Raw genomic sequence first — 8,965 nt, forward strand, 5'->3', positions numbered from 1 at the left:
CCCTGCGCCTGGGAGCGGAGCTGGTGCATCGCGTGCCCGACGTCGTGGAAGTTGGTCTCCCGCTCATCATGCTGCAGCAGGGAGGGCAGGTTGGGCGTAGGCTTGGTGAAGTTGGCCACCATGGCCGCGATGGCGATCTGGCAGCTCCCATCGTGCTGTAGGCAGCCCGGCTGCAGGCCGAAGCAGGCCGCGTGCCCGGACTTCCCCACCCTGCGGAGGGACGTGGATGGGGCCCCGCTTCCACAGAGGAGCCCCGGCCCACGGCCGACAGGTTCCCCCACGCACGCACCGAGGATAGAGATCAGGTAGAACTTGCCGATGGATGACCTTGCCCGAGGCCGCGTCCCAGACCGTTTAGAGCCTCACGTCTTCGTGACACATGCTGGTGCCCTCCTCCAGGTCGAAGGTCAGCCCCAGCAGCTCCTGGGAGATGCCCAGCAGCCCGCGTGTGAGCGCCTGCATGGGGAAAGCCTCATTGAGCAGGTACTGGTTCACGTGGTAGCGCGTCTCCTCCCCCTGGTTCATGTAGTAGCGCAGGTCCCAGGCGTTGATGGGGCCGTCAAAGTGCAGGCCCCGCCTCTGGCACTCGGCCTTCTTTAGCTCCAGGATCACGGCCGCTCCTGCTCCCCGAGGGGCTTCAGCTTCTGGGCCAGCTCACCTGCGGGAGGAGGGGAGAGGCGCGGCTACGTCCCTGGGGCGGCCCCCCAGCCACCCCCGACCCCGCGCCCCTCGAGGCAGAATGAAGGGTCTGGGAAGGTGACCCCCAAGGGCTGACACAGTGGGGTCTCCGGTCAAGGTCCGCCTGACCCCGTCCCCACTGGGACTCAGGGGGAGGCGGTGTTACCTAGGACAGTGGCCACCACCTGGCTGGTCTTGTCCATGTTCATCTCCAGCACGGAGTCGGCATGCGTGCGGAACCCCAGCAGGCGGGACTTCAGGGCCTGCAGCCTCACCAGCTCCCTGAGGATCACGCAGTTCTCCTGGAACCCAGAGACGGAAGGCGCTGGGGACCGAGGGCCACGGCCTCCCCGCGGGCCCCGGGCCAGGTCTCTGCAGGCGGGCAGGGCTCCCAGGCCACTGGCGGGCACAGCCAATCCCCCTCCCTCCTCCTCCTGGCCCGGATTTCTAGACACTTTGGTGCTGTCCTAACACGTGGTCTTTATTAACACAGGTCCTTTTGGAACCAGAAACGGCATGAACGTGATGGGCTCTAAGGCCAAGGGCAGGAAGAAATGCGGCCAGTCTTTCCAGGAGCCACCAAGGGGCCTCCCCGGGCTCAACAAGACAAAACACGGCTGCCGTGCAGACAGTGGCTCAACCCCACGGCGCCCGAACACCCAGCCCCTGGACGGTGAGACAGCTGTTGCTGCAGGTGGCCCGTGGCTCACTGATGAGGCCCGGCCCCAGGCGTACGCCACCTTCTCTGGGGCCACCTCTCCGGTCTGCAGTGGGGTTCTCCTGGGAGCCCCCAGTCACCACGGGACCAGCGTGGCCTGTCTGTAGCCCAAGAAGGTGGGGACACAAGACTGTCCCCCGTGCCCCCCGCATCACCCGCGAGGCCGAGCGAGCACCAGTGGTGTCTGCGGGGAAGATGAAGGGCTCACGCACAGCCCCCATCTACAGAAGCACAGACTGCAGCCACCTGCGCTATGGAACAAACACAAGTGTCCACGCAGGACCCGATGTCTGAATGTCAAGGCCATGCCCGGGCCACGGTGAGAAGGTGCATCCCCCATGCAAGCCACAGAGAGGGGATGGGGGGGCCATCTACGATTCTGAGCTCATCGGGCATCACCCCAGAGGGAGAGGGAGAGGGAGAGAGGTAGACAGAAGTACAGAGGGAGAGAAAGAGAGAGGGAGGGAGAGACGTCTCTCCCTTCCCTGGGGGTTCTCTAGTGCAGCCAAGGCTGAAAACCACTGCATTTTGGGAGATGGGTCCTCGTGGAAGAGTTAGATAGTAGCTCAATGGCATTATCGACACATACTAAAAAGGCCCCAAATCTTGGGGAGTCAGGGAGGGGAGTGTCGGCTGCCTCGTAAACAGGGAGAGATTGGGCATCAGGGGAGGTGCCTGTGCAGCCTGCGCCCAGGGCCCCGCAGACTTCATCTCCCAGCGGTGGTCCTGGGCTGGAAGTCAGCGGGGAGGTCAGGCTGTCCAAGCATCAACGTTGACTTCAGGGCTGATCTAAAAGGCGCCTGGTGTTTGTTGAAGCAGAGAAAAGAGAAAGCAGTAGGGAGAGGATGGGAGTGGGAGGGGGAGGGAGCCCCCCTCCTCAGCACTTCTACCGCTCTCCCTCTCTCTCTCCCTTTCTCCCTCTCTCCCTCTACCTCGCTGCCTCTCCCTCTCCCTCCATCTCTCCCCCTGCCTCTCTCCCTCCCTCTCTCCCTGTCCCTCTTTCCCTGTCCCTCTCTCTCCCTCTTTCCCTCCCCCTCTCCCTCTCCCCCTTTCCCTCTCCCTCTCCCCCTCTCCCTCTCTCCCTTCCTCTCTCCCTGTCCCTGTTTCCCTGTTCCGCACGCTCTGGCTCTACCTCTTTCCCTCTCCCTCTCCCTCCACCTCCTTCCCTCTCTGGAGAGGGAAGGAGGTGGAGGGAGAGGGAGAGAGACATGGAGAGGGAGGGGGGAGAGGGAGAGAGACATGGAGAGGGAGGGGGGAGAGGGAGAGAGAGGGGGGAGAGGGAGAGAGTGATAGAGGGAGGGAGCGAAAGATGTCTCTCCCTCCCTCCCTCTCTCCCTCCCTCTCTCCCTCTCCCTCCCTCCTTCTCCTCCCTCTCCCTCTCGCTCCAACTCTCCTTCTCCCTCCGTCTCTCCATCTCCCTCACTCCCTCCCAGAGAGGCAGAGATAAGGCAGAGGGAGAGAGGGAGAGGGAGAGATGGAGGGAGAGGGAGAGGGAGGAAGAGGTAGAGGGAGGGAGAGGGAGAGGGAGAGAGGGAGAGAGAAAGAGGTCTCTTCCTCCCTCCCTCTCCCTCTCTCCTCCTCCTCTCCCTCTCTCCCTCTCCCTCTCTCTCTCCCTGTCCCTGTTTCCCTGTTCTGGTCTCCCTCTCCCTCTCTCCCTCTCCCTTGTCTCTGCCTCTCCCTCCATCTCTCCCTCTCTGAGAGGGAGTGAGGGTGAGGGAGAGATGGAGGGAGAGGGAGTGACAGAGGGAGGAAGAGGGAGAGAGGAAGGGAAAGGGCGAGGGAAGGAGAGGGGGAGACGGAGGGAGGGTGAGAGAGGGAGAGTCGGAGGAGAGAGGGAGAGGGAGGGAAGAAGAGACCATATTCCCTCTCCCGGTCTCCCTCTCTCTCTCTCTCTCTCCCCCCCCCGTCCCTCTCTCTCTCATCCTCTCTCCCTCTCCCTCCATCTCTCCCTCTCCCTCTCTCCCTCTCCCTTATCTCTGCCTCTCCCTCTATCTCTCCCTATGTGGGAAGGAGTGAGGGAGATGGAGACATGGAGGGAGAGGGAGAGTTGGTGGAAGAGGGAGAGGGAGGAGAAGGAGAGAGGGAGGGAGAGAGGGAGAGACATCTTCGCTCCCTCCCTCTATCCCTCTCTCCCTTTCCCCCCTCTCCCTCCCTCTCCTCCCTCCCTCTTGTGCTCTCCCTCTCCCTCTTTCCCTTTCCCTCTCCCTCCACCTTCTTCCGTCTCTGGAGAGGGAAGGAGGTGGAGGGAGAGGGAGAGGGAAAGAGGGAGAGGGAGAGCGGAACAGGGAAACAGGGACAGGGAGAGAGGGAGGGAGAGGGAGAGAAGGAGGACAGAGGGAGAGGGAGGAAGGAAGAGACCTCTTTCCCTCTCCCTCTCCCCCCCCTCTCTCCCTCTCCTCTCCATATCTCTCTCCCTCTCTTCCTCTCCCTCCCTCTTCCTCCATCTCTCCCTCTCCCTCTCTCGCTCTCCCTTGTCTCTGCCTTTCCATCTCTCCGTCTCTGGGAGGGAGTGAGGGAGATGGAGAGATGGAGGGAGCGGGAGAGTTGGAGGGAGAGGGAGAGGGAGGAGAAGGAGGGAGGGAGAGGGATAGAGGGAGGGAGAGGGAGAGACGGAGAGGGAGGGAGAGAGGGATAGAGGGAGGGAGGGAGAGAGGGATAAAGGGAGGGAGGGATAGAGGGAGGGAGAGACGTCTTTCGCTCCTTCCCTCTATCCCTCTCTCCCTCTCCTCCCTCTCTCTCTCTCTCCCCCCCTCCTGCTCTCTCTCCCTGTCCCTCCACCTCCTTCCCTCTCCAGAGAGGGAAGGAGGTGGAGGGACAGGGAGAGGGAAAGAGGTAGAGGGAGGGCGTGCGGAACAGGGAAACAGGGACAGGGAGAGAGGAAGGGAGAGAGGGACAGGGAAGAGGGACGGGGGAGGCGGGAAGAGGGAGGGGGGAGGCGGGAGAGAGACGGGGGAGACGGAGGAGGTAGAGGGAGGGGGAGGGGAGAGGGAGAGGGATGTGGGAGAGCGAGGGGGAGATGGAGGTGGAGAGGGAGTTGGGAGAGGGACGGGGAGAGGGATGGGGAGGGGGGAAGCGGGGGAGGGAGAGAGGGAAAGAGAGAGACGCAGAGGAAAGAGGGAGAGGGAAGGGGGGGGACAGAGGGAGAGGGAGAGAGGGAGGGGCAGAGGGACGAGAGGAAGCAGGGAGAAAAGAGAGAAAGTACACACCATGTACATTTCTGTCAAATGACACCGGGGATCCTTACACAACCAGGAGAAAATAACACAGCGAGGCTCTTTCTCAGCTGGAACTGGAACTGCAGATGGGGCGAAACACCACCAGGGTGGCCACACATGTCCAGCTGCCGCCCCAGCCCCCTGAGTCTGGTCACCAGGGCTCTGAGTGTTTGCTCCAGGGACCTGGGGTTCACCCTGTCACCCTGGAGGTCGGGCCTAGACAGCAGGGCCCCGGGCTGGACACATAGGGGGAAAAGCATCCCCACAGGACAGCTTGTGCGAGCCGATTCAGCTGCGAGATTCTAGAGGCCCGGGATCACCCTGTGGCCCATGAAACCCAGGAGCCAGGAGGGTCTTGCATCGGCATTCCTGTCCGTTGGACTGTAACGTTTATGTAAGGAATCTTGGAAACAGTGGTAACGAGTGAATTCGAACGAGCTTTAGGATATTATGGACCACTCCGAAGTGTGTGGGTTGCTAAAAACCCTCCCGGCTTCGCTCTTGTTGAAAATGAAGATCCCCGAGATGCAGCGGATGCTGTCTGAGAACTAGACGGGAGAACACTCTGTGGCTGCCGAGTAAGAGTGGACCTGTCCAATGGGGAAAGGAGAAGTCGAGATCGTGGCCGCCTCCTTCTTGGGGTCGTCGCCCTCGAGATGATTATCGGAGGAGGAGTCCTCCCCCTCACCACAGATGTCCAAGACGGAGAAGCTTCTCCCGCAGCCAGAGCAGGTCCCTTTAGTAGATATAGGAGAAGAGAGAGATCACTGTCCCAGGAGAGAAATCGCAAGCCGTCCCGATCTTTCTCTAGGTCTCCTAGCCGATCCAGGTCAAATGAAAGGAAATAGCAGACCACTTTGCAAGAGGAGTGGTGCACAGGAAATAACTTCATTTGACAGGAGTATGTACAGAAAATTCAAGTTTCGTTTGAGACTTCCGAAGCTTGATGCACTTTTTAAATGTTTTAGCTGTTCACATTTGTTTGTCTCTTGGGACAGTGACACATAAAGGTGTCATTCTCTATGGTTTGAAATGGGTCATATGAGGCATGTAATATGAAGAATTGTTTCTTTACAATGTTCTCTTAAGCAAAATTGAATTTGCTTTGAATTTTTGGTCTTGCCTAGACTGAGAATAAAACTCTAACTCCTGCCCACCTAAAGTGTGATGTTTATTATTATGGAAACAACACTGGCAAACATTGAAGAGACTTTCTGTAGCTGGGATATGGTATGCAGCTGTAGTTAAGCAAGCAGTCTTTAAAAGGTGCTGTGAACACAAGCCAGCAGGTAGAAATGAAAGCCGCACCCTTACCCTAGATTAGAGGTTTAAGAATTCCACTAGTCTTCACACTGGACAAGAGGTTGTCCAGTGAGTTTAGAATCTAAGAAGTTTCAAGGAAGTTAGTTTCCCTTTGAGTTAGGTCATAAGTCCCCTCTGTGATTGCCGTACATGAATACATAGCTCTTTGTAATGTTTTTTGGAAGTTGAGATGATCAAGATACCAATGTCTTGCCAGATGAAGAGTATATTGTAGAGCTGAACTTTGAGTTACTGTGCAGTTTTTTTTTTCATGCTGTCATTCGTAATATGTTTTGTGAGACTCCTTGGGATTAAAGTTTTGGTTCCAAAAGGAACAAAGAAAACAAAAAAAGGATCCACCTGCCAATGCAGGGGACACGGGTCCGAGCCCCGGTCCGGGAAGATCCCCTGTGCCGCAGATCAACTAAGCTCATGGGCCACAACTATTGAGCCTGTGCTCTAGATCCTGGGAGCCACAACTACTGAGCCCCCATGCCACAACTACAGAAGCCCGCACAGCTAGAGCCCGTGCTCCGAAACAAAAGAAGCCACTGTAATGAGAAGCACGTGCCCGCAACAAAGAGGAGCCCCTGCTCGCCGCAACTAGAGAAAGCCCGTGTGCAGCAATGAAGACCCAACGCAGCAAAAAAAAAAAAAAAAAAAGACGATACCGGCCAGGTGATCAAGGGTAAAATTGTTTGTCACAAGTCCCGTTGATGGGGTGTATCCTTGATGTGTGTATCCTTGATGGTGTGTATCCTTGATGATGTGACCTGAGGAGAATGACATTTTTATCTGTGTCTGGATCTTCAGCCCCAAACCCCGTAACTCCAGCCCAACCATAAGAAAAACATCAGAAAACCAACAGACAAACAAATTGAGGGACAAAATACCTGACCAGTCCTCCTCAAAACTTTCAAGGTATTAAAACCCAGGGATGTCTGAGAAATGTCACAGCCCAGAGGAGACTGGGACAGAAAAAGGATGTTAGGGGAAAGCTAGGGAAATTCTAGTAAAGTGTGGACTTTAGTTAATAATAACGTATCCATCTCGGTTCCTTAGTTGGATAAGCATGTCGTACTAACGTACTAAAGTACTAACGTGTTGGAAATAGGGGTACTGGGTCGGGGGTCCACAGCACTCTGTACACTCTGTACAGATCTTTGCAACTTTTTTGTAACTCTAAGCTATTCTAAAATTAAGCAACTACTAAACAGAGATAAGAATGTTATTTCCCTGATTTGAACATGCCTGAGTTTGTTTTCATGGTCACATTTGTGCTATCTGGATGTGTCTTGGAATCAGTAGCAAAGGAGAGTTGCCAGCCCCTGGGAAGATGCGGCTGGTTTGCAGGTGGCTTGCTCTGGAGCTGAAGACCACGGTGGGAAGTCTGCAGCCTCGGGCTGCACTTAGAACCATGGGAGGGGATGGGCCAGCTCAGTTAGGGATGGAACCTATAAATAAAACTCTTTTTCTTTTCCATTATGGCTTATCACAGGATATTGAATATAGTTCCCTGTGCTAGACAGTAGGACCTTGTAGCTTATCCATCCTATATTTAATAGTTTGCCTCTGCTAACCCCAAACTCCCAATCCAACCCTCCCTCCCTCTTTCTCCCCCTTGGCAACCACAAGTCTGTTCTCTATGTCTGTGAGTCTGTTTTTGTTTCGTAGACAAGTTCATTTGTGTCGTATTTTGGATTTCACATATAAGAGAGATCATATATGTGTCTTTCCCTGCTGACTTACTTCACTTAGTATGATGATCTCTAGGTCCATCCACGACGTTGCTGCAAATAGCATTATTTCATTCTTTTTATGGCTGAATATATTCCATTGTATATATGTACCACATCTTCTTTATCCATTCATCCATCAGTGGACATTTAGGTAGCTTCCACATCTTGCCTATTATAAATAGTGATGCAATGAACATTGGGGTGCATGTATCTTTTCTTTCTTTCTTTTCTTTCTTTCTTTTTCTTTCTTTCTCTCTTTCTTTATTTTTTTGTCACACAGTATGTGGGATCTTAGTTCCCTGGCCAGAGATGGAACCCATGCTCCCTGCACCGGAAGCACAGAGTCTTAACCACTAGACCACCAGGGAAATCCCAGGGGTGTATGTATATTTTTGAATTAGAGTTTTCTCCAGATCTATGCCCAGGAGTGGAATTGCGGGACCCTATGGCAGCTGTATCTGTTCTCTGCACGTCTCACATCAACCACCTGCACTCCACTGCTTGCTCTCAACGTCATCTTCGGGGAACACAACCTGCGACAGGGACCTTGACAAGAAGAAATGGCTCAGGGAAAAGCTACCTGCACAGGGAGGAGATAGAGGCCATCGACCCTGGGGTGCGGCGGGGAGAGTGGGCACGGAGATTTGTCATTTCATCCCTGATACTCAGCCCTCCTGGCTGCCCCACTCTAGGTCACCTCGGGATACAGAGGTGACCCGGTTAGAGTCCCAGCCTGTGCAGGAATCTAGGGGCACCAGCGGGTCTGAATAATATTAGTGCAGGGTCTCCCCCATGGCACTGGGGTTATTTGGGGCGGGTCATTCTCTGCTGGGGGCCCCTCCTGGGCACTGTGTGGGGTTCAGCAGCATCCCTGTCCCCACCCATTTGATTCCAGGGGCCCCTTCCCCCCCAGTTGTGACAACCACAGATTTTCCCCAGACATCACCGAAGAACTGGGTGAGGCGGAAGCAGGATGGCCCTGGGTGAGGACAGCTGTGTTGAAGCAACCAGCCTGGCTTAGGGCAGGGTCCGCCCCAGTCCCGTCAGAGCCTGCATTTACAACTGCCCCTTCCCTCTCCCACCTCCCATGCCCTGCAGTGGTCTCCGAGACATCATCCCCGTGTAACAAATCACACCTTCTCAGTTTACTGTCCCCAGCACCTAGAAGAGTGTCTGCTATGTAGTAGATGCTTCCTAAATACTTGCTGAATAAAGGAGTTGAATAAAGGGATGAGTGGATGAATGAATGAAGGTTACCATGGAAGGAGGGGGGAGATTCCCTTTCTGACTCTCGGGGGTTGGGATATCAAGTG

General features: G+C 55.5%; 1 pseudogene; it reads left to right on the forward strand.

Moving 5' to 3' along the window:
• Positions 1-1,194: 1,194 nt before the first annotated feature.
• On the forward strand, positions 1,195-5,767 carry LOC137228386 (serine/arginine-rich splicing factor 3 pseudogene; annotated as a pseudogene).
• Positions 5,768-8,965: the final 3,198 nt, after the last annotated feature.

This window comes from Pseudorca crassidens, chromosome 7, assembly GCF_039906515.1.
Source record: "Pseudorca crassidens isolate mPseCra1 chromosome 7, mPseCra1.hap1, whole genome shotgun sequence".
NCBI classification, from domain to species: Eukaryota; Metazoa; Chordata; class Mammalia; order Artiodactyla; family Delphinidae; genus Pseudorca; species Pseudorca crassidens.